The sequence below is a fragment of the Stegodyphus dumicola genome, chromosome X1 (genome assembly GCF_044657685.1).
Source record: "Stegodyphus dumicola isolate Sdum_Otavi_A_Nest chromosome X1, ASM4465768v1".
Taxonomy (NCBI): Eukaryota; Metazoa; Arthropoda; class Arachnida; order Araneae; family Eresidae; genus Stegodyphus; species Stegodyphus dumicola.
Genome location: NC_140780.1, coordinates 189,943,916 through 189,966,198, shown reverse-complemented (window position 1 = coordinate 189,966,198; position 22,283 = coordinate 189,943,916). Strand labels below are relative to the sequence as shown.

General features: G+C 32.6%; 1 protein-coding gene across 2 annotated transcripts in view; it reads right to left on the bottom strand.

The window, feature by feature from the left end:
- Window positions 1–21,446, bottom strand: part of LOC118181027 (delta-sarcoglycan-like) — a 392,038-nt gene extending 370,592 nt beyond the window's left edge. For both annotated transcript variants that reach the window (XM_035350101.2, XM_035350100.2), the window contains exon 1: window positions 20,437–21,446. The gene's annotated coding sequence lies outside the window, so the exon portion shown is untranslated. The remainder of the gene's footprint in view (window positions 1–20,436) is intronic.
- Between the last annotated feature and the right edge of the window lie 837 nt (window positions 21,447–22,283).

Here is a 22,283-nt window from a genome sequence, read left to right as displayed (position 1 = left end):
AGAAAATTGCTTTGAAATAAATTTATGTATTCAAGTTCCCATCAGGTAATATAAAAATATCCCATTCTGTTCGCAAATTCAAAGCTTAGAACAGAATTTTCAAATGCTAAATAAATTCCTTAGTATGCATAATAATGTAAAATATTTTCATTGAATTACATGAAGGAGAACATACTTCCAGTTCAGCGTGGTATAATATAAGATGTAATTAATCAGTGAAGACACCCACAGTAGGTTTCAGAAATATTGCGCTATTTAGTAGTTGGATCGCAGATAAATCATAGACCCGTGCTTCAGCTAAGCCAAATAAGACAGAAATAAATCAAATAAGGTAGACTTTCGAGACGGGACAGTTATGTCAAGTTCAACCCTTCAATAGAAATAGTTCCATTCAAAACAAAATGTTCGGGTGAAAATATTACTTTCAGACAGCAAAATTAAACAAGTACGAACTGCAGTAGTTATCTACTTTGGCTACTGAAAGCACTATCATACGATCAAAACCTATCGATATAAAATATCTAATCATATGATCAATAAAAATTATTGAGCTATCAACTGATCAAAAATTTTGACCCTGTATAAAATATTGCTACTTTTTTTAATACTAATTTCTAAACATAGCTCTCAGTCAAAAAATATTTATATAGAAGAACAGATTTCAAATGCCATGCACATCAGTATAGTGGTTAGTTCTCCTGGCTCTGTGCCTTTCGTCGAGTTCGGGTTCGAATCCCGAAGAAGGCATGGGTATTTGTAAACGTATAGTGTGTGAGCGTCTTGAGAGCACTTCAAAATACATAACGAGACGAAATTCCTCTCGAGTGGTTTGGTGATACGGTAAGAGTGGCGGCAGACCACCCCGGGATCTATCCCCCCGGGATCGAGTGCTTCATCGAAATTGAGCGGAACTGGACAAAGTGGTAGTGTTACCTATATCGTTTTCAAGGCATATGCAAACGCTCTTTGCCGCGATAAAGTTCGTGGATGTGCTCTGATTAAGTTAAATAAGTGAATTCTTTAGTGTTGGGCAAAAGATGTAAAGTTCAAATAAACTACAGAAAATCTCATTAAGCTTCAAGATTGTGTACAAATTTTAAAAATCGTAGTACTTAATATTGTTGATCTGACATTTTTGTCTTAATAACTTTCTGGTTATTGGTGAAAGTCCAATTATTATGTAAATTAATATCAGTATGCTCCTGAACCTTAGTAAAACGTTTTAAGGAATTTTCATGAAATTAATATCGATTCCTTTTTTGAAATTATTCCCCTTATTAACAATAAACTGGAATTTGATTGGAATCTTGCGACATTTGGTAGTGCTTGTAAACTAGGGAATTTATCATATTTAGACTTGCTAACAACTGTAAGTTTGCTGCGAAATGCTTTAAATTTATTATCAGTGTGCTTTCTTCATTATTACAGATTTTGAGTATAATTTTATTATTCAGTTCATTGCTAATAATTTCTTAATAATATCTTTTAAGGATAATACAAAAATTGTTATTAGCAACAGTTATCAGTAGTAACGATACAGACCCAAATAAAATGCTTATTTAAAATTTACAGATATTCAGTCTATAACAAATACCTTAGGATTACAAATGGAACTTAAAACCGTTTTAACGAGCATGTGGTTAAAAACGTGTCATTTTCAAATTCAATTTTTAATGTTAAAAATGTATTACGGTTTTAATATTTTAAGGGACATTTAGTTCAAACCACTAAACTTTCCCAATGCACACCATCTTTTGTTCAGTCAATATGAAAGCAACTGAATAAGACCCCATTCCGGATATGAATTCCTGGGGTATTTATAGGATTCCTTGCCAGTGTGGTTTAATTTACATTGGCCAAACTAAGAGAGCCTTAAAATTTCGCGTCAAAGAACATGAGGCATATGTTAGAAAAAAGGAAACACAGAAGTCTTCTGTTGCTCAACATTGTTGGTCCGAAAATCACACTTTCAATTTTTCTGCTGCCAAAATTATTCAAAAAACATCTTCCATTGGAGAACTGGATTTTCTAGAGGCATTTCACATTCATAAAAATCTTTCTGTTCTAGTTAACGATCCTAATTCCAATCCAAATTTGCCTTCGGCTTTTAGAGAAATTATGTTTTAGTTCTGGTTTCGCCAACAGATGGCGCCACTTGCTTATTCTTGTCCAGGCTTCCTTATCTTATCTAATCATTATTTCCTATCTTGTTCATTTGCGGTTTTGCAGCTGAAGATGATGGTTCGGTAAAACCATCGAAACTAGTCCTGTGAAAATTTTGTGAATATAACGCTGATTTTTGTTGTTTGACTTCTGAATTAGTATTTGTTCGGCGTGTTATTGTGTCTTAATTATAGAAGCCCCAAACAGGCTTACATTTTGCTTTCTTTTTTGCACGTGGTGTGGCCGCCATTTTGTGATTGTAGGAGTTTCGGTGAGTACATTTTTGCAACTTTCAAGTTATGCTTATGTTTTGTACATTTGGATATTGTGCTTTGCTTGTCTGATTTTATGCATTTTGCTTACAAACGTTTTGTTTTCTATTCATTTCAGTGAGGGATTTTTCTGCTGTATTGTGTGTACTTTATTATTGCTCAGTTAATTTAGTTTGATTTTCTGCATTGTTTATCATGCCTTCATCCGTTAATCGTTTCACTAAATTACGCCTGAAACGGCAAAAATTCCTGAATCATCTTGACTTTTTACTTAAATGTAAATGTAAAAAATTGATCCCCAATTTTATTCAAATCAAATCTAATCAAAAACCTTCGAGTCGCGTTTCAAGAACTCTGTTAAATTGCAAACTTGCCTTACTTCGGTCCGTGATAAGGAATACACGTCAACAATTGTCCAAAATTGAACATGAACTCTATAAGCTTCATCTGGAAATCGCTAAATCATATCCAAAATTCACTGGCCTTGAACAAAAGTCTTGGTCTAGAACGGAGAATGCAGTTATCCGTCATAAAATCACCCTTGCAGTTAAATTCGAAAAACTTCTTTTACAGTTTTCCAGTTCAAGTAGCTCAAAAAATCTTCCCATTGTAAACATCAAGCCAATAGTTAATATTTCTAATGTTAGTCTTTCGGAAGAACAAGAGAGAATTCTAAAATATAATTTTAACTTCTCACAAACCTGTAAACCCTCGATTCCAAAGATTTTGGCTCCTATAGAAAAAGCTTTCAAGTTCAGTAAAGTTTCAGATTCACAGAAAGAAATGATTAGGCATCTTATCGCTCATAATGTGAAATTCAATAATAAACCTTTGAAACCAAATCTAACTGCGAGAGAAAGAGCTACAATGCGCGAAATTCATTCTAACCCGGATATTATCATTTCAAAGGCCGACAAAGGTGGCCAGATAGTCGTCATGGATAAGAACATTTACATCGATGGTGTCACAAAACTCTTAAACGAAGGACCATATAATACGATCCCTAAAGATCCTTCACCTTCGGACTTATCCAAAATAAAAACTGCGATCAAATCTTCGCAAATCATTTCAAGCAACTTAAAACATTCGCTTATCCCACCTGTTGCGAATTGTGCCAGATTATATGCTCTTCCCAAAATTCATAAAAGTGGTATTCCTTTCCGCCCTATTGTATCAAATTTAGGTACTGCCTCGTATCCATTAGCTAAATATTTAGTTTCTAGATTTTTCACTCTATTAGACAATAACATTTACACCATAAAAAATTCAATAGAGTTTGTAAAAAAGGTTAAAAACATTTCTCCTAGTAATTTACTCATGGTTTCTTTTGATGTAAAATCATTATTCACCAATGTCCCAGTGGAGGGTGCATTAAGATGTCTAGAAACCAGACTTCGCGAATTTCATTTCTCTTGCATCGAAATTGATGAGCTAATTTCTCTCACTCAACTCTGTTTGAAACAAACACATTTTGTTTTCCAAAATAAATATTACAAGCAAACTGAGGGATTAGCCATGGGAAGCCCCCTCAGTCCCATCCTGGCTGATATCTACATGCATTATTATGAATCAAAATTGTTTGAAACTTTAAACTTCCCGGCATGGTTCCGCTACGTAGACGATACTTTTACCCTGTTTGAAGGTAATAAAGATGATTTAAATAAAGTTCTTTCAACAATGAATTCTATTGATCCTGCTATTCAGTTCACTTTTGAACTCGAGACTTGCAATTCTCTTCCGTTTCTCGACATTCTGGTCACACGTAACACATCCAACTTCAGTACTACAGTTTACCGTAAACCTTCATCGGTTTGCCTTCCACCACACTTTAAATCATGTCATCCGACTAAACAAAAGTTAGCTTCATTTTATTCCTATGTTTTCCGTGCTCTTCAAGTTTGCTCCTCCAAACTAGCCCTTGACGAAGAACTAAATTATTTAAAAGCAATAGCTATTGACAGGGGCTTTTCACCCAACATTATTAATCAAGCAGTTAAAAAATTCTCATCTCAACACACTAAAAGCCACACTCTTATTTTAGGAGATTATAAAAATTCTGTTGTCATTCCCTTCTTTCCATCAATTAGCTATAAAGTTGCACATATTTTGCAGAAATTTAACTTTCGAGTTGTTTATTCTCCCATCAATAAAATTCCAACTTCTATACTCAAGGACCCCATTCCGGATATGAATTCCTGGGGTATTTATAGGATTCCTTGCCAGTGTGGTTTAATTTACATTGGCCGAACTAAGAGAGCCTTAAAATTTCGCGTCAAAGAACATGAGGCATATGTTAGAAAAAAGGAAACACAGAAGTCTTCTGTTGCTCAACATTGTTGGTCCGAAAATCACACTTTCAATTTTTCTGCTGCCAAAATTATTCAAAAAACATCTTCCATTGGAGAACTGGATTTTCTAGAGGCATTTCACATTCATAAAAATCTTTCTGTTCTAGTTAACGATCCTAATTCCAATCCAAATTTGCCTTCGGCTTTTAGAGAAATTATGTTTTAGTTCTGGTTTCGCCAACAGATGGCGCCACTTGCTTATTCTTGTCCAGGCTTCCTTATCTTATCTAATCATTATTTCCTATCTTGTTCATTTGCGGTTTTGCAGCTGAAGATGATGGTTCGGTAAAACCATCGAAACTAGTCCTGTGAAAATTTTGTGAATATAACGCTGATTTTTGTTGTTTGACTTCTGAATTAGTATTTGTTCGGCGTGTTATTGTGTCTTAACGATAAACTAGTTTTTATCTTTTTGAATCTTTTTTATTTAGTTTATTTTTGCTAAAGTTGTTGCTATTGTTATAGTAGAATTGAAGTTTACTGAAAATGCTTAATGTTGCTATTTTACAGTAGTTTATATTTTTACTTTCATTTTAGTTGCAAATAAAAATTACTATCAAGTCCATATGGATAATGTCTTTTGCATTTAAGCATATAAAATGTTTCTAGATTAAGAAATTATTGTGTGTAAAGAGTAATTTCTAAAAATTAAATTATAATATTGTTAGAACTATGCTGCTTAAAAGGTTCCAGCTCTGTTGCGTAGTAAGTAGTATCATTTCAAATTTTATTTATGTGTATATATATATAAATATATATATGCATACATACATATATGTGGAGCATATTGGTTGCGGAGACGTTTTTATAGTTTCTACTAAATATAACGTAAATGCGAACAAGATTTGCTCAGAAATCCTTATGCGAAAGCAGTCCTGAATTGCAGAATGCCTTCATACTTCATATACGCCCTGTAATGAATTAACCCTTTAGTTGCAATACAGAACTTTTTTTTAAGTTACCTTGAACAGTTTTTAAGTAGAAGATTCACGCTCATTTCTATAATCATGAGTATACTTACTTACATTTTCCCCATGTCAGCTCTAATTAGCGGTTTAGATCTTTGAAATGTCGCTGAAACAAATCCCAGAATAAAAACTTTAAAATAAAAATTTCACATTGCGATACACCATTTTGCGGAATTTTAAACTTTTTTATATGAAATAATTTGAATGAGATCATGTAGCAGCAAGAAGAGCGAAAACTTTCTATCACAGTGTTGCGTCATATTTTAAAGCCAATGAAACTTCTTCTTCTGCTACAGGTCATTCATTTGAATAAAAGGTGTGAATTAAATTTAGTTAAAAAAATAATCTTGCCAACAACTTCTCCTCTATGCTTTTTCCTCTAATAAGACGTGTTTTTACGACTTCCGATATGTATCATTACGTAAACCAACTTACTTGTGAGTGCCTACGATACGTATTTAAACAAAAAATGCTAAAATGCTTCAGTGATGCACATCCCTAACAATATCTACACTGACTGTGAAAAACAAAATAAAGAACATTCGCACAATTATGCCTCCGCCAGATGTTATTGTTTCCAAAAAATATGGGGTTACAACATTAAAACAAGGGCATCGACCAAGACTCTGCATTACACATTGAATCAACGCTTTAATATGAACTGAAGAGACTTTCTTAATGAAATATTCATAAAATCCTTTTGTATACGTACATATGTTGGAAAGAGAACAGAGACATAAACTTATTTTAAATTTCAGGAACTTGTACACTCCAGTAGCTCCAGTAAAAGTCCACTTATTAAATACATATTTTTGACAATGTAGATTATTTAACCTGTTACAATAATTCTAATTTATAAGGAAAATCTTTTGTTGAAAATTTTCTGAGGAAACTTGCCATGTGCTTACGTTATATACAAGAAAAGACAGCATTAAATATCATGCAGCCAATCTCTTTTACTCCGAAATAGAACCTGCAGTGAAATTATTATTCAACAATATAACTCATTTATCCGTAAAAACTTATAATTCTATGAGTATTCAATAAAACCCACAAAAAAGCGCTGAAAACTACTTCTTAAAACATGTATGAAGAGCAACAACATTTAAATAGTCTTTTTGCAATGTGTCTCACATTAGGGGAAATGAATTTTTTAAACAAATTTATTTTGCACATTTCCCATTTTGAATGCATATACTAAATCTTTCTGTATTGATAATTCTGTATCCTGACCTACTAAAATCTTAAAATACAAGTGACCTGGCATCATAGGTGACAAGTGGTAAAAGGTATCATTAATATTTTCCGCAATTATTGAAGAATAACTTTGTAAAGACATTAGGTATTTTTGGAAGCAGGCAAGATGAAAAATTAGCAACGCCTTCTCCGGCAATCGAACCGCGTACCTCTCAATTACGCGCTGAGTGTGCTGACCGGTACACCACGAAGGCTCGTTAAGAAGGCGTGAGAAATATCTTACATACTCCCCTTTTTAACGTGCGACTAGGGCTTTTGGGGGGACCCAGTCGCCAAATCCTCTGCACGGAGATTCATCATCCAGCACCCTTTTAGTTCGGGCGCCACTTTAGATAGATTAGGATTTTTTTAAAGTAGGAGTCATGAAAAATAAGCGACGCCTTCGCCGGGAAACGGACCACGGACCTCTGGAACACGCGCCTAGCGTGCTGACCACTACACCATGAAGGCATGCAAGAAAGCGGGAGAAATACCTTATAGGCTTCCCCTTTTAAAGGGCGACTGGGGTTTTTAGGGGACCCAGTCGCCAAATAGTGGGTGAGGTGAATCATCATCCAACACCCTTTTAGTTCGGGCGCCACTGTAGAGGCATTAGGTATTTTTGGAAGCAGGCAAGATGAAAAATTAGCAACGCCTTCGCCTAGAATTGAACCGCGGACCTCTCAGTTACGCGCTGAGTGTGCTGAGCACTACACCACGAAGGCTCGCTAACAAGGCAGGGGAAATACCTTATAACTTAATTTCATTTAATTGATTCTATCAAAAGTTTTCATTCTACGATACTATGCTTGAGTTTATACGTAAAACTTTCTTTTCTTACTTCAGTAATATACTTGCATACGTCAATAACGAATTCTATATAAAATATTCTTTCGCTATGTCAGAATGTGCATTTTATGATCAATTTTATAACTGAAGTTATAATATTTGCAACTCATCTTTTTCTACTATTATTATTCCTGGTTTTAACCCCAAAGTGAAATTCTTAGCACGTTTTCCTTAACAACCTAGAACGTGAACATAAATTAGAAATATGAGATTCCAGGTATAACTGATGGTTTGGTATAACGATTTTTCGACGTTACGAAAGTAACTCTTAGTAAATTATACATAATTTCGGCCTTTATCAGAAAATACCCATTAAAATAGGCTTAAATGAGGTACATATTACTGTAAATTATCTTGGGATCATTCTTCATACATTAATTTAAACTTAAATGATCACTTGATTTCAAAACTGGTACATAGACCTCTTAGAAAAACTGCCCTTTGAATAAAGTTTCTATTTAATTAAAGCATGCATGGTAATTTGTATGCTTGCGAATAGGAACCAAATATTAAAGAATACCAAGACTGCATCAGAGCTTTGGGGATATCCATACTTAAGGAGGTGAATGCAATTATTTTACTGAATGTTGTAACAGCTCAAAAGATTTACTTTCCATTTGTCTCTGATAAGAAAATTGTTTTAAGTATTGTAAATTATTTTCAAATAAATAAGACGCTAAGAAAAAGAAATGTAATACTTTGAATGCCTTTCACCCGCACATGCATGATGATGGGTTTTCTCGAAAGATCTCTAATTAATTTACAAATGTGAATTTCGTTTACTTAAGTAGGAATAATTTAGTTGGTATTTATAAATATAATAAATAAAGGCAGTATTTTGTTTTGCTTATTTAAAACAAAATAATCAAAATTTGTAATTAAAGCAAAATGTACATTTAAAATACTTTAAATTAATTACACAAAAACATTTTTAATTTTGAATAATAGAATTATCTATCAAATAATATCAACATGCGTAATTATTCTTTTTTAAGACATGTGAGATAATATTTTTGCTCCCATATTCTTTCCCCAACAGATCCAAGAAATAGCGGCTTTTATCAGGACATGAAACGGCGTTCGCGAATCTCGCCTAGAGTACTTTTCATGATGGTAGTATTGAGTGCATTACTTTATCACTTGAATACATAAAGAGAATCAAAACAGTTTAATAACTAATAGCTCACTTTACCAGATTATTTGTTTTCTTCATATTGCTGGACATTTGTAAAATTTAGTAAATCTGGAGTACTTGCCGAACTTTGAATACTTCAGGAGTCGAATACGAAATGAGTTTAGTACTGTTAAGTATCACTACAGAAAGCACACGTATGAAACATAATGCGTGTCTTAGAATTATATATTATATTTAATAAAATATTTTGCAACAATGCTTCTATTTTTTTAAGCATGTCTAAGAATAGAGTATTTCTGGAGCGTTATCCACAGTTTAAAACGCGTTACTCGATGTTAGTTACTATCAACGAAACGGGTGAAAATTTACCTAACCTTTAAACGGTCGTCGTATTTCGTACCTGACATTTATAAGGTTATCTTAGCATGCCTTCGTGATGTAGTGGTCAGCACACTCGACACGTAATCGAAAGGTATGTGGTTCGAGTCTCGGTGAGGGCATTACTCATTTTTCACATCTGTTTTCAAAAAATACCCATCGTTACAGTGGCGTCTGAACTAAAAAAGGTGGTGGATGGTGATTCTCCACCACCAGAATTTGGCGATTGGGTCCAATCGCCCTTTAAAAGGGGTAGTATACAAGGTATTTCTCCCGCTGTCTTAGCATGCCTTCGTGGTGTAGTGGTCAGCACACTCGGCGTATAATCGAGATGTCTGTGGTTCAAGTCCCGGTGAGGGCATTGCTTATTTTTCATATCTCGTGATCTCAAAAAATACCTAATGTTTCTACACATTAACAAAATCTCTTTACATCAATTTTATCAGTCCATCTGTTAGATTTAATGTTAAATTTCTGCCATTAAAATTAGAAACTTTGGTGTTGGTGGTGTTAGTAATATGAAGCAACCATAAACATTTAATAATCATTTCATAATTATCATCATTTGAAGGATACAAAACATAAAACGCTAAAAATCCTTTACTATAACAGAAAGATGAAAAAAACTGAAATATTTAAAGATGTTTTCTGAAATGTAAGGATTAATGTTTTTGAAGTATTTAATAAATTAGCTGAAGATAAAAACTTAAACAAAAGCATTTAATTCTTTTAATGTAACATAAAGTCGAAACAAATTTAGAAAGTTGAAAGCGCAAAAATTAAAAATAAAAGTTATATAAAGTGCCATGCTTTAAATACAGCTAAAATATATATAATGGGCATAAAATATCTAAGTTTAATCCAGATGGATTCTTCGAATATAATCAGATTTTCAAATCAAAAATCAGTGGAAATGAGATAGACAGAAAAAGATCCTAATGAAAAACGAAATTAAAAAGAAAAATTCAACAATTTGTCTGGAAGTAAGGGTAAGGTAAATCTACATAAACATTATTAAGATTAGTACAAAATGGAATATTAAGTAGGCATTTAGCTGAACATATAGTTTTGTTTCTCTAGACATAATTCAGATAAAAGCAAGACACTATAAATTCTTTGAGTACAGTCAAAGAAATGTTAAAGAACAAGTATTATACCACCTTTTTCAGTATGTGTATGCAGACTTTTGTTTAGAGGTTGGACAAATTCTTTCTCTAATCGAAATCCTAAAAGGTGCTAGAATATGAGATCTCTTTAATCCTTCACATAATAATAACAGCTTATTATTAACTCTAAATATTTTTAATTAAACTAATTTTTCATCTCTGCTTTAAAGAAAAATAATTTTAAGATAATATTTTTTAAATAATACACTAATTTTTATAGAGAAGATACAAATGGAATTTAATGAATGAAGTTCATGTTTGAAACTCTTAGATTCTTGAGTTCATTTCCTCAATACAATTTGATAGAAAATATATTTCCAGGATCCTTTTAAATCAAATAATGTGTAAAGGGAAAGAATTATATCAAGAATTATCACGGGTAACAACTGGATATGGAATTCTGAACTATATCCGAAAAGTTAAGAATGTGGCACTAAGGCCATCCACCAGATGATAGGGTGATCCAGACAGAGTGAAATTGAGACAACTGCTTTCTTTGTTTAATGAACACCACTGTTTGAAGTCATTAGTGAAACTGATTTTCTCAAAGTTTTAAGATATAATGTTGAATGGATTTTCCAGATTTGGATTCCAATGACGAAAAAGGCGTGAGGATTCAGATTTTCGAATCTCAGACTTTTCGAAAACTTCATGCTATTCTAAGAATTGAATACCTCCTCCCTATTTTTAACATATGTCAATTGCTTTCTCCCCATAGCAGAAACTAATGAAGTAGAATGGCTTTTAAGTCAAGATCCCTCTTTTTTCATACTTTAGGAAATTCGAATAACAAGTTCTCAAATAGTTAAGACACAACAACACGCCAAACAAATACCAATTCAGAAGTCAAACAACAAAATTACAATTTTGTAAATTACAATTTTGTAAATATAACGCTGATTTTTGTTGTTTGACTTCTGAATTCGTCTCAAGTAGTTGTTTAAAACAAATATTATTTCTATTCTCTTTTTACCTTATACTTTTCTTAAAATTTAACTTTTCTTAAATTAGTTCAGCATTATGGATTAGAAATGAAACCTCTTTCTTTTTTTGGAAATGTGACCAGTTTTTGATACCTTAATGCATTATTAATTAATACTCATTAATAATTTTGCCTATGTGTTTGTACTCTCCATGCATAACTAGTTTTTCCGAGCACCATACATATATTTGCTGTGTTACGCGGATGGTAATATAATAAAAAATACCTCTTTTCATAATATACTCGTAAAATTAAAATATTAAGCTTAATACTTCCACAATCAACTTTTTTTTTATTCTAGGCCACATACATGTATTTGCTACAGTACGTGGGCCACACCATAGTAAAAAATACTTCACAGATAAATAGCATAAAATTTTAAAAAATAAACAATGATGTATTCAAATGTTTATTTGAAAATGAATGTGAGTTTTGACATTAATTCAAACCTTTTCTATTTGTAACAAATCAAAAATAAAATTGCCACAAGCTACTATTCATGCATTGTCAGAATGAAACACATTAAGTCGATTTCTAGATAAGCTCTTCAAGTTTTAATTTAGAACAGATTTCAGTACTTCATTTTAGAGTAGGATGTTTCGCAAATATATGTTGATGCGAAAACTTTAAACAAGCTTTGTGTATACAGTTGTACAGTCTTGTATATTTTAGGCATTAACTTCCAAAATTCAATAATAAGTAAGAATTTATTTTTTAATTCTTACTTATTACTGAATTTTGGAGTACCCTTTTTTTATATACACTCTTTTGCATAAAAACAATTGAAGCACCAAGAACTTCTGCGATCGTGACGAAATTGGGTATGCAAAAACATCTTGATCGAACATGCAAATGATCAAAATTTCAAGACAAATAAACAGGAATTGCGATCATAGAGCGCATTTCTAGTGCGCAATTTGCAAAGTATACAACCGGTAACAGAGGCGGAAATTTTTTTTTTTGGTTGTTGTTGTTGTTGTTGTTGCTGCCATTGTAATTCCGTAAAGAAGAAACTAAAGATGACATTACGACGATATCGAAGACCTTACAGACAACTAAACGACTTCGAACGTGGTCGCATTGCAGGGTTGCGTGAAGCTGGGTGGTCATACCGAGCAATAAGCCGCCACCTGCAGCGTACAGACACTGCTGTGCAAAGATGTTGGCAGCAATGTTTGTTACAAGGTAATTGCCGACGAAATGAAGACTCTGGAAAGCCAAGGCGCACAAATGCGAGGCAAGATAGGATGATTGTTCGTTAGGCCCGAACCGCGCCAACGGTATCATTTTCGACTATTCAACGCACTACAGCCACGTCTATACCCCCCGTGGTACCGTCCACCATCTCTCGGCGCTTGTCTGAGGCGTGTCACGCTTACAGAGGCCTTGAAGATGTTTGCCCTTGACCCCACAACATCGGCGGAGTCGTCTGGAGTGGTGTCGCAGCCGATCATCATGGCTGCCATCAGACTGGCATCGCTGAACTCTTTAACAGCTCAACGATATGTTGATACCATCCTGTGGCCGGTTGCATTATCCATCATGGCACGTCATTCTGGGGCCATTTTCCAACAAGATAATATAAGGCCACATACCGCTCGCATATCTATGGACTGTCTCCGTGCGGTTGATACTCTTTCTTGGCCAGCGACGTCACCAGACCTTTCACGAATCGAGCATGTCTGGGGCATGGTAGGCAACTAGATTCGGGCACCACAAAATATCGCAGATCTGGAGCGACGACTGATGAATGCCAGGCAGAATGTGTCGCAGGATGACATTAGGAACCTCTACCATTTCTTGCCTCGACGAATTCAAGCATGCATTATGCCAGGGGCGGTTCGATCAACTACTAATTTGAACACTTAATGGGTGATTGTGAGCCGTAAACAGGTACTCTGACCTTGATTTTTTAATCATTTTATTATCCATGTATGAGCTATACACATATTCAGTTTCATCAAAACATACACTTCAACTTGGTGCTTTGATGTTTTTGCAAAAGAGTGTAATTGTTTTAAAATGACCTCCAAATTTGTATCGTTTCTGAGCTCATTAAATCCATTGAATAATGTGGTACAATCATATCCCCATTTTCTAATAACTGCTAAATCTAGATTCCAGAGATTTTCTACAAGTAACAGACGATTATTAATATTTTTAAATCTAAAAACCTACTCTAAAATTCTTGAAATAAAGCGGCTAAATTATTTGAAATTATTATATAATTTTTCGGATACATTTGAGTCCTATCTGGTTTACTTGTGATACATGTAGATGATTAAACAGTATTTGATATCAAATAACTGCGTTGTAAATACTTATCATCTCTTGAAAAGAATATACTTTGTTTTCCATCTATAAAATAATTTTATTTTCACTGTGTAAAACACGATGTCATCAGCGTCATTTTCACTTAGCAATATATTTTGTTCTTTTTTTAAATGAAATAATTTCATGAATGAAAAAAAAAATGTCCGAAATACGTATAAATTTTTAAATCTTCTATCTGATCAAAAATGTGTTTTGCAATATTTTCAATGCGCCTAATCAGGTAATTTGCCCAGTTATTTGATGTTTTTACTAATTTTATCAAATAATGCTTTAGTAGCATTGATGAAGGATTCTCCCCAAATTTCTGCTTCAGTTAAATGGTTTCACACGTTTCCCAGGTATGTAATAAATTTTATATGATGCTCTTAACACTGTTGTATCTTATGAAATTATCACTGTCGTTACATGTTTTTGTTATAAAGATTTCTTAAAGAACGCTTTTGTTCTTCTTATTAAAGACCAGCGTGAAAACGGGTCACAAAATGATTTTTGTTTTATAGTAATACAACGACGATCAATTATATAGCTTTTTAATATCATAATTTTGCCAAACATGAAGAACGTACGGAAAGGCTGTAGAGACATTAGGTATTTTGAAGCAAGAGAGATGAAAAATGAGCAGTGCCCTCGCCGGGAATCGAACCACGGACCCCTGGAATACTCGCCCAGCGTGCAGACTACTACCCACGAAGGCACGCTATGAAGGCGGTAGAAATACCTTATAAGGAAAAGCAAACATGTTGTTGAACCATGTTAATTCTGTACTCCCAAGTATTCCTGTTTCCACTTACGGTGAAATGATTTATTTTCGTCAGATATATTTCGTTTGTTTTTGAAGAAGTTCCTGCCATTAAGGATTATAAAATTCTGCGAAAGTAAGAATTTGTCCTTTTGAAATTAAAATAATCAAAAATAAAAATTGCAACACGTCGATTTAACAAAATAACCACAATAGTTTGCGCACGTGCAATACAAAATTACTTCGGAACGAGCATATATGATTGCGCATCCTCGATCGTGCACTCGACAACGATCGGTATTTTCATAGCTGCAGCCAATGCGTCATAAAATTAAAGCTTCTCAAGACATGTAAAACTTGAATTTTAGCATACGTTTGGGAAATTTAAAATTTTATTACAGCACAAATGATCCCCTTTTTCAGGTTACATACATAAACTCGTCACTGTGCATGCGAGTGATAGGCTGAATATACACTAGTGGTAATAATTTACACCTCATAAACTAACTCTTAGTTGTTGTTTTCGATGCATAATCATAAAGCTAAGCAATCACTATAGCATGAACAACCGCTACATTCTATTAAAACTAAAATATAGTTATTGTTTATATGGTCAGAGCTCATCAGCCGCCGAGCGGTAAAGTGGCTAAACATTGGTAGTTCGGTCCGTGGTTCAAATTCCTGAGAACGGGCTGGCTACATAGGCGTTTTCGTGGTTTACCCCATCTGTAACGTGTATAGGATCCACGAAAGCCTCCCTCCGCTTAGGCAGTTAGCCCGCGAGTGTTTTGCTATAATCAAATACATCATGCTAAACCTTGTTTGCGTGGTCAAATATGTGCATTTAAAAGTCGGAAAATATCATTTCGTTGACATTCATTATAAAAGATTTTATTCTCAATGAAGTTCGGATAGTTTATTGTATACTGCTAATAAATCTAATGGCTAGTGATTCTAATGAAATAGGGTATTGTATCTTAAAAAAAGAGTTGTAAAATTAAGAATTTTCTTATACTGTAGTTAATTTTGATTAACATAAACGTATTTTGATTCAGTGCACATATGTATTAAGTTAGATTCACTTTGATTCGGCATTAACATAACAGTATATGGTAGTAAAAACCTGATTTTTCAAGTATACCAGTGCGTAGTTTGTCTTTCAAAAGATGCGTTATCGGGGGTGTTTTAAGTACTTTTTTAGAATATCGCTATGAAATGTATTGATTTAAATTTTGGGTAATTGTATCAGAAAGATACGGATTATACAGGAATCACTTCGGAATACACGAAAAATATAGCGCCATTAGGAGCTGAATAAAGCAAACATCATTCCGATAGAACGCTAGTCAGACCTGAGGTAATGGATTCCTCTGTCTTCGGCAGACGAATTAATGGCAAATTGGATGCGGATCGTTATCCTTAGCGAGTATCATTAAATTTGTTTAGGACAGCAAAAAACGCATATCAAGATATAATCAGAATTAAGCGATAGCATTAAATTAAACAGCCTGTGTTCGCGTTCCTTATTCCTTCCTTATATAAACGCATGTAACAGTTTCGAACGGATTGATGCGAAGTTCACAGCCTAGATGCCTTTCAGGCTGTGGAAAAGTATTTTTAATATTTTATCACATTAAGATTCTACAGTAATTTTTGATAAGAAGGCTATAAATATTTTTAATTTGATTTAAATTTTCAGTATGTTCTTATTTAACATATTTGTATTTATTGACATTTTTATAATGTTAAACGCAAAAAATTATATAAATCTAAAACAACAACAACGTTTTTAATTGGTTGGTTTGTACATTTATAAGGAATTTCAGTCTTCCTCTATGCGTGCTCTTGTAGTGTAAATGGTTAGTATGTCCAGCTAGCAGCTGAAAGAACCTTGGTTCAAACCCTGGTGAGGATATAGTTGATTCTTCAATTTTTATGCTCCCAAAAAGCTAATATACTCAACAAATTTATTTGTATTTTTAAGTCGCGTTCTTCGTAAGTTTGAGTTTTCATAATTTTGGTGGCGAAACAGTCAAAGTCTGTAAGAATTTTGTTTATCTATAAATGAACAGAGTAAATTACATGAAAGGTATCTGCCTAAGAGGAGAGCTTTCTAAAGGGAAATTTTGTAGATGCAAGCAAGATTAAAGTTATTAATCTGACAAACGGTCGACATATCAAATCAAAAGGAATGAAAATGCTAATTAATCCCAACTGATACGTAATAAGATATTTAAAATTGAATTACAATTAAAAACATTTAGCTATCGAAAAATTGTGATTTACGTGCAAATATATCCCATTCTGATTTCACCATCGTTAATAATAATGCTTAAGATGTTTTCATAATAGTTTTATGATAGAAAATTAAAATTGTAATATTTTACATAAATTTCAACAAAAAGCGCACAAATATCATTTTCTTAATATTAAACAAAGGAACGTGTTTTAACCAATTAGGAATATACGAATACGATTTCTACGTATAAAACGAAGAGCGGAACGTGATATTCTTAAGGCCAAAAAAAAGGTAAATTTTTGCCTTCTATGCATTATATTTTTTCCGCTTAATACGCTGTTTCCCATAATGTTTTGAGATAAAAATATAATGTTTGCCTCACTTGAAACAACTACGATAAGAATTATGCAAACCTGAGAAATAAGTATCCCCCCCCGTGTTAACTAATAAATTATTTGCATATCAAGCTGTGACCTAATACAGTACTTAAAATGCAGTGATTTCATATGCGTATATATATATATGCCTATTGATAGATACTCGGTTTTTACTTCATGTTTTACACACCTTCAATTTTTTTATAACTTCCTTCAGTTTGTCACGCATTTTTTTATTTGTATCTTAGATAATTTTATCAACTGACACTGGCTTTGAATGACTTTTAAAAACAAACTAAAATCCGTACAGTTAGATAAATAAATAAATAGACTATATAGATGTATAGAATATATAGATATATAGATATGTGCGCGAGCGTAGAAACAATATTTAAAAAGAATAAATGACTTAACGAAAGATAATATTGCTAAAATAGGTTGTAGTTTTCTCACATGTAATGTTTCAGTCCAACTGTTTGTGTTTTTCACAGTGAATAGCGAATTCATATTACATATAAGCTGTTATTCAGTCAATGAGCTTAAACAGTATAGGTAGTTATAATTTAGAGCTGATATGGTTAATTTCAATGACAGCTTAGAGCCATTAATTCTCAATATTAATAGACTGCTTTAGTTATCCTGAAAGGAAATCGTTTTTTTCCACTTCGAAAATTTCTCTTTAAACCTTTTTTCTGAAATCCTTGATAAAATTTTAAATTTACACCACTAAATAATCTAGTTTATGCAACTACATTATTTGATTATAAGTTTCACACTGCTGTGTAAAACCTTCGTGAAATATTTTACTAACTTACATTTTCCTCTTTCCTTACTCTGTTTCAGCCTGACAGAAAACGTCTGGGAGTATAAATAAAAAATCATTTGCATAACCAAAGAAGATTTGATATTGGCATGATATTGGCAATAGATGCTAGATTAAACGTAAAAAAATATAAAATAAAAACAGTGAGGGTTTACTTAAAATGGCAAAACAGAGAACGATCAGATCTTACAACATTCCTCACATACGCCGCAGTTTCTTTAACCAGAAAGCTTAGAAAGTCCTCCACGAAGGCATCCCTCCCATTAGGCAGATAGCCCTTGAGGCTTTTCCATAATTAAATAACCAAACCAAGCTAACAAAACTTTAACCAGAAACACGTGGGGAAGCACACTACAGCTTACACTGAGATCCAATGAGAGTAAAATATTTATATTAATGATCCAAGTTTCGTATTGCTTACAATATCAAGATTTTTCTAAGCATCATGCATTCCTATAAAATTTACAATCTTGTCATTTTTGGCTCGTGTAATTTTTTTTCATCTGCCAAAAATAATGGAAGTAGAGCACAAAATATCAAATTCATATACTATGCATGTTAAATGTCTTATTTTATAACAATTTATTTTTACATCATTCAGAATTCTTAAGTATGTTAAATATTAACACACTTAAGCATATAAAATCATAACAAATTAATTTGAGGGTTTCTAGTATTAACAACATGTTTTCAACACACACGAACGCATGAACATGTGTTAATCGTGTTTCACGGTATTAATAATTATTTTCATACATTAACACCATTATTAATAACACCATTATTTCAGTAAATTACGCTTTACTGAAAAGTTATAAATGCTTACAGAGATGTATTAGCATCATTTTCAGAATTACTAACTGAAAATAAGCATCATTTGGTTCGGCATAAAAAGAGTTTATAATATTAGCCTTTTATTACATTTATAACAATGTTTTTAATATTACAGAAATTTTAATATTTCTGTTTCATTGTTCACATACATGCAAATCTGGCTCCTCATTATGAACTCTTTATTAAGTCTATGAATAATACATTTCAAGATGTATATTTAAATGGCTCCCTGACGCATTTCTAACATTAATAAATCATGATTGTATACTTCGAAACCTTGAGCACTCATCATTATGTTCAATCAAAAATAGTTACTGGGCTGTAAAGACAAAACATTTCACTTTCTTCAGTAAGACAGCAATGTATCATGATTCCTCAGGCCCATAAAAATACTTAACAACCATATTTCTTCATCAATTTGAGTAGTACCATGAGTTAATTTACCAGTAAACTGGAAGTGTTAAATTGCGTACCGTAAAATAATTATTGCAGACTTTGCTTGAATAAATATAAAATTAATCTCTGTAGTTAATTAGTTATTGTAAATAACAACTCGAACGAATTACTTTTAATTAAAATAAATAATAAAAATGAGATCGGAAACGATGAGCCAAGGTTTTAAATCTAAAATCCCTATTTTTAAGCTACTTTCCCTAAAGAAATTTTTCACTTATTGTTAATATTGCCCGAAACTCATTAACTTTAAGAAATGTGAAGTACTTTAAGCTGATAATAGTGTCAAGAGCTATCCAAACCTTCAGATCCTTGCACGATTTGTTAAATAGCTGTTTGATGGTTAAACTGTTCCGGGAAACTTAATTTAGGTTAAAGTATTATTTGTGTGTGTGTTTGGAGGGGTGATGGTATATGCAAAGAAGGGAGTAAAATAACAAAATAATATTTTCTCAACTTTCAATAAAATAGAAAGTAAAAATCTCCGTTTTTCAAGTTTTTAATGCTTTACAATAAATATTTATCAGTCATTTTATGGTGATTTTATTAGTCATTTATTATTCATATCATATTTTTATTAGTCATTTATTATTCATATCATGATTTTATGGTGCATGTTGCACCATAAAATCAACTCTTCTTAAGCTAATGCTAAGATTCATTTATTATCTGTTAAACATTCTCCAGAAATCTCCGTTCTGATCATGCATTTTATTTCTCCAAACATTTATTTGGAGTTAAGGAATAGTGGTTACTCACTAACGAATTTTTATCATTAATTTATTCGTCATCTGTTTAAAGTAAGAAAAAGAGCGTCATAATTTGAGTCGAGTTTTAAAATCTTGAGCCTTTGAACACTATGAAACTGTTTTTTCTAACTGAAATTTTTCATGTGTTGTTCCTAATATACTTAACACCTCTTTCTGAGAAATTTTAATTAACAAAAATAAAATTCTGAAATTGAATTTTAACAGCAGCGGTACTGTTAAATACGCAGATAAAAAATGTATTTAATAAAATAAGCAATAAGTGGAAATATTTTACAAAAGTTAAAGTTTACTATTCTTTCCAAGGGGTAGTTCATGAATTTAAGCAACTACAAAATATGATTTAAGCAGAAATGAAAAACAAAGTACTTACTACTTTCTGTCGTCATCCATCGAAACTTTTATCCTTCCCATAGAGATGAGATGTGGTAATACAGTTCGTCAATAAACTGATAAATGTCCCTTTTTTAATGATTGGCTTAATATTTCTTTACTGAGATGGTTGCCTCGTTTTAAAATGTAACATATACTTCCGAAGCAAATTTGTCGCAATTTCTAGTCTTAAGCTAAATACTGCATTCAAAATGGTATGAAAGTATATAAATTCGTTTCCCAAAATCACTAATTAGTTTCTTATACAAACAGTATCAAACGGAGATATTGTTCATCAAAACTTAAGTAGTTCGCTAAACACTGTTACACAAGTACTTTTCTCAGTGTTTTTCAGATCTTGCGATAAGTTTTGGATTCGGAAGATGAACTATTTTTCTTCTATCATATAAGTGGTAGAGCATAAATATAATTCTGTGTATTTTCTTTCTCGCGTTTAAACTTCACATATACACTGTTATTTTTCAATCTGGTCCAGTAACATACAAACAAAATGTATTGAGATAAAATTGAAGCTTTTAGTAAAATTTTTATATGTTTATTAAGTGCTTCATAAGCGACAAAAAAATTAAATCAGCGTGTAATCGAAAATAAAATTTCTTTAAAAGAACGGATTAGTATTATGTCCAAAATCTTAGAAGAAACGACTGATCAGATGTCAGTTGTAAATATAGGAAGTAGTTATTTTCGAGGGCAGAAATCTTTTTTCGTATAAGCATCAAGCATGCAAGAAGCAAATAAGAACACTAACCTTTTAGACTAAACGCTTCCTTAAAATATTAATATAACTAATATTTACTATACATCATTCCGCTAGGAAATTGCACTAATGTTCTTTCTCGTGCGAGTTTTAAAGTTTGTTATTAATTTCTTCAGCAATAAACACTTCGCAAAAACGTAACTTTTAAATCACGCGAAGTGTCGGTTCCCGCGCGCCTCTGTTCGCTACAACGTCCGTATTGTCTCAGACTCCACATGAGTTTGGATTCCATCACAGAGATTCGAGGTTACAGCTGTTCCTCCAAGATTTAGAAACAGTCGAGAGCATGCGCGTCGTGTTACACGCCAAAAGTGTCGCCAAACCTAATGAGGCGCCAACGAAAACTTTTTAGCCTTGGAAAGTTTGAAGCAAAATGTTCCCAACTGTTGCAGATAACATTCTTAGCATTCTTGGGATTACGTAACAAAGACTCGACTGTTTCTGCTCTGAGAGCATTGTCTGAAACAGCTTTTGTGGGCGGAACAGAAAAGAAATCTTTTAGGTGATGTTGTTTATTTTAATTTTAAGAAAAAGAGTTCTTCCGTGTAATCTTATTTACCTTAAAATCAAAAAATTTTACTTGAAACATTATATGCAAATGTTTAAAAACTTGATTTTTAGACAAAAGAATAAATAAATTAAGCACAAGTTATTGTTAGAGCCGATCTTGTTACTGAATTGATCTTAAATTTATTTTACATTTAATGAAAGGGGCTTATATAAGCTATATAGATTAGAGAGATATTTAGCATTTGTAAAATTTCTACTGTTTCTGCGAAAGAAAGTGTCTCATTAAACGTCATGTCAAAGAATTTGAGTCAAATCATGTCAAACAAATCGAGGATTGTACTGGATTATTAATTAATCGCGAACCGTAAGACTTGTCAACATATTGTGAGGGATGCCTTCATTTTTCATGGAAAAGGAAAGGGACCATATTAACCTTTCATATAAGGAAATCTTGATGCAGCTATCCTATTCAAACTTTTGGAATGAAAGGTGAATGCACTATAAGTCGATGGCTTCATCCTTTCACCCACCAGTTGGAAGAGCATTTAAAGGCTATCTGA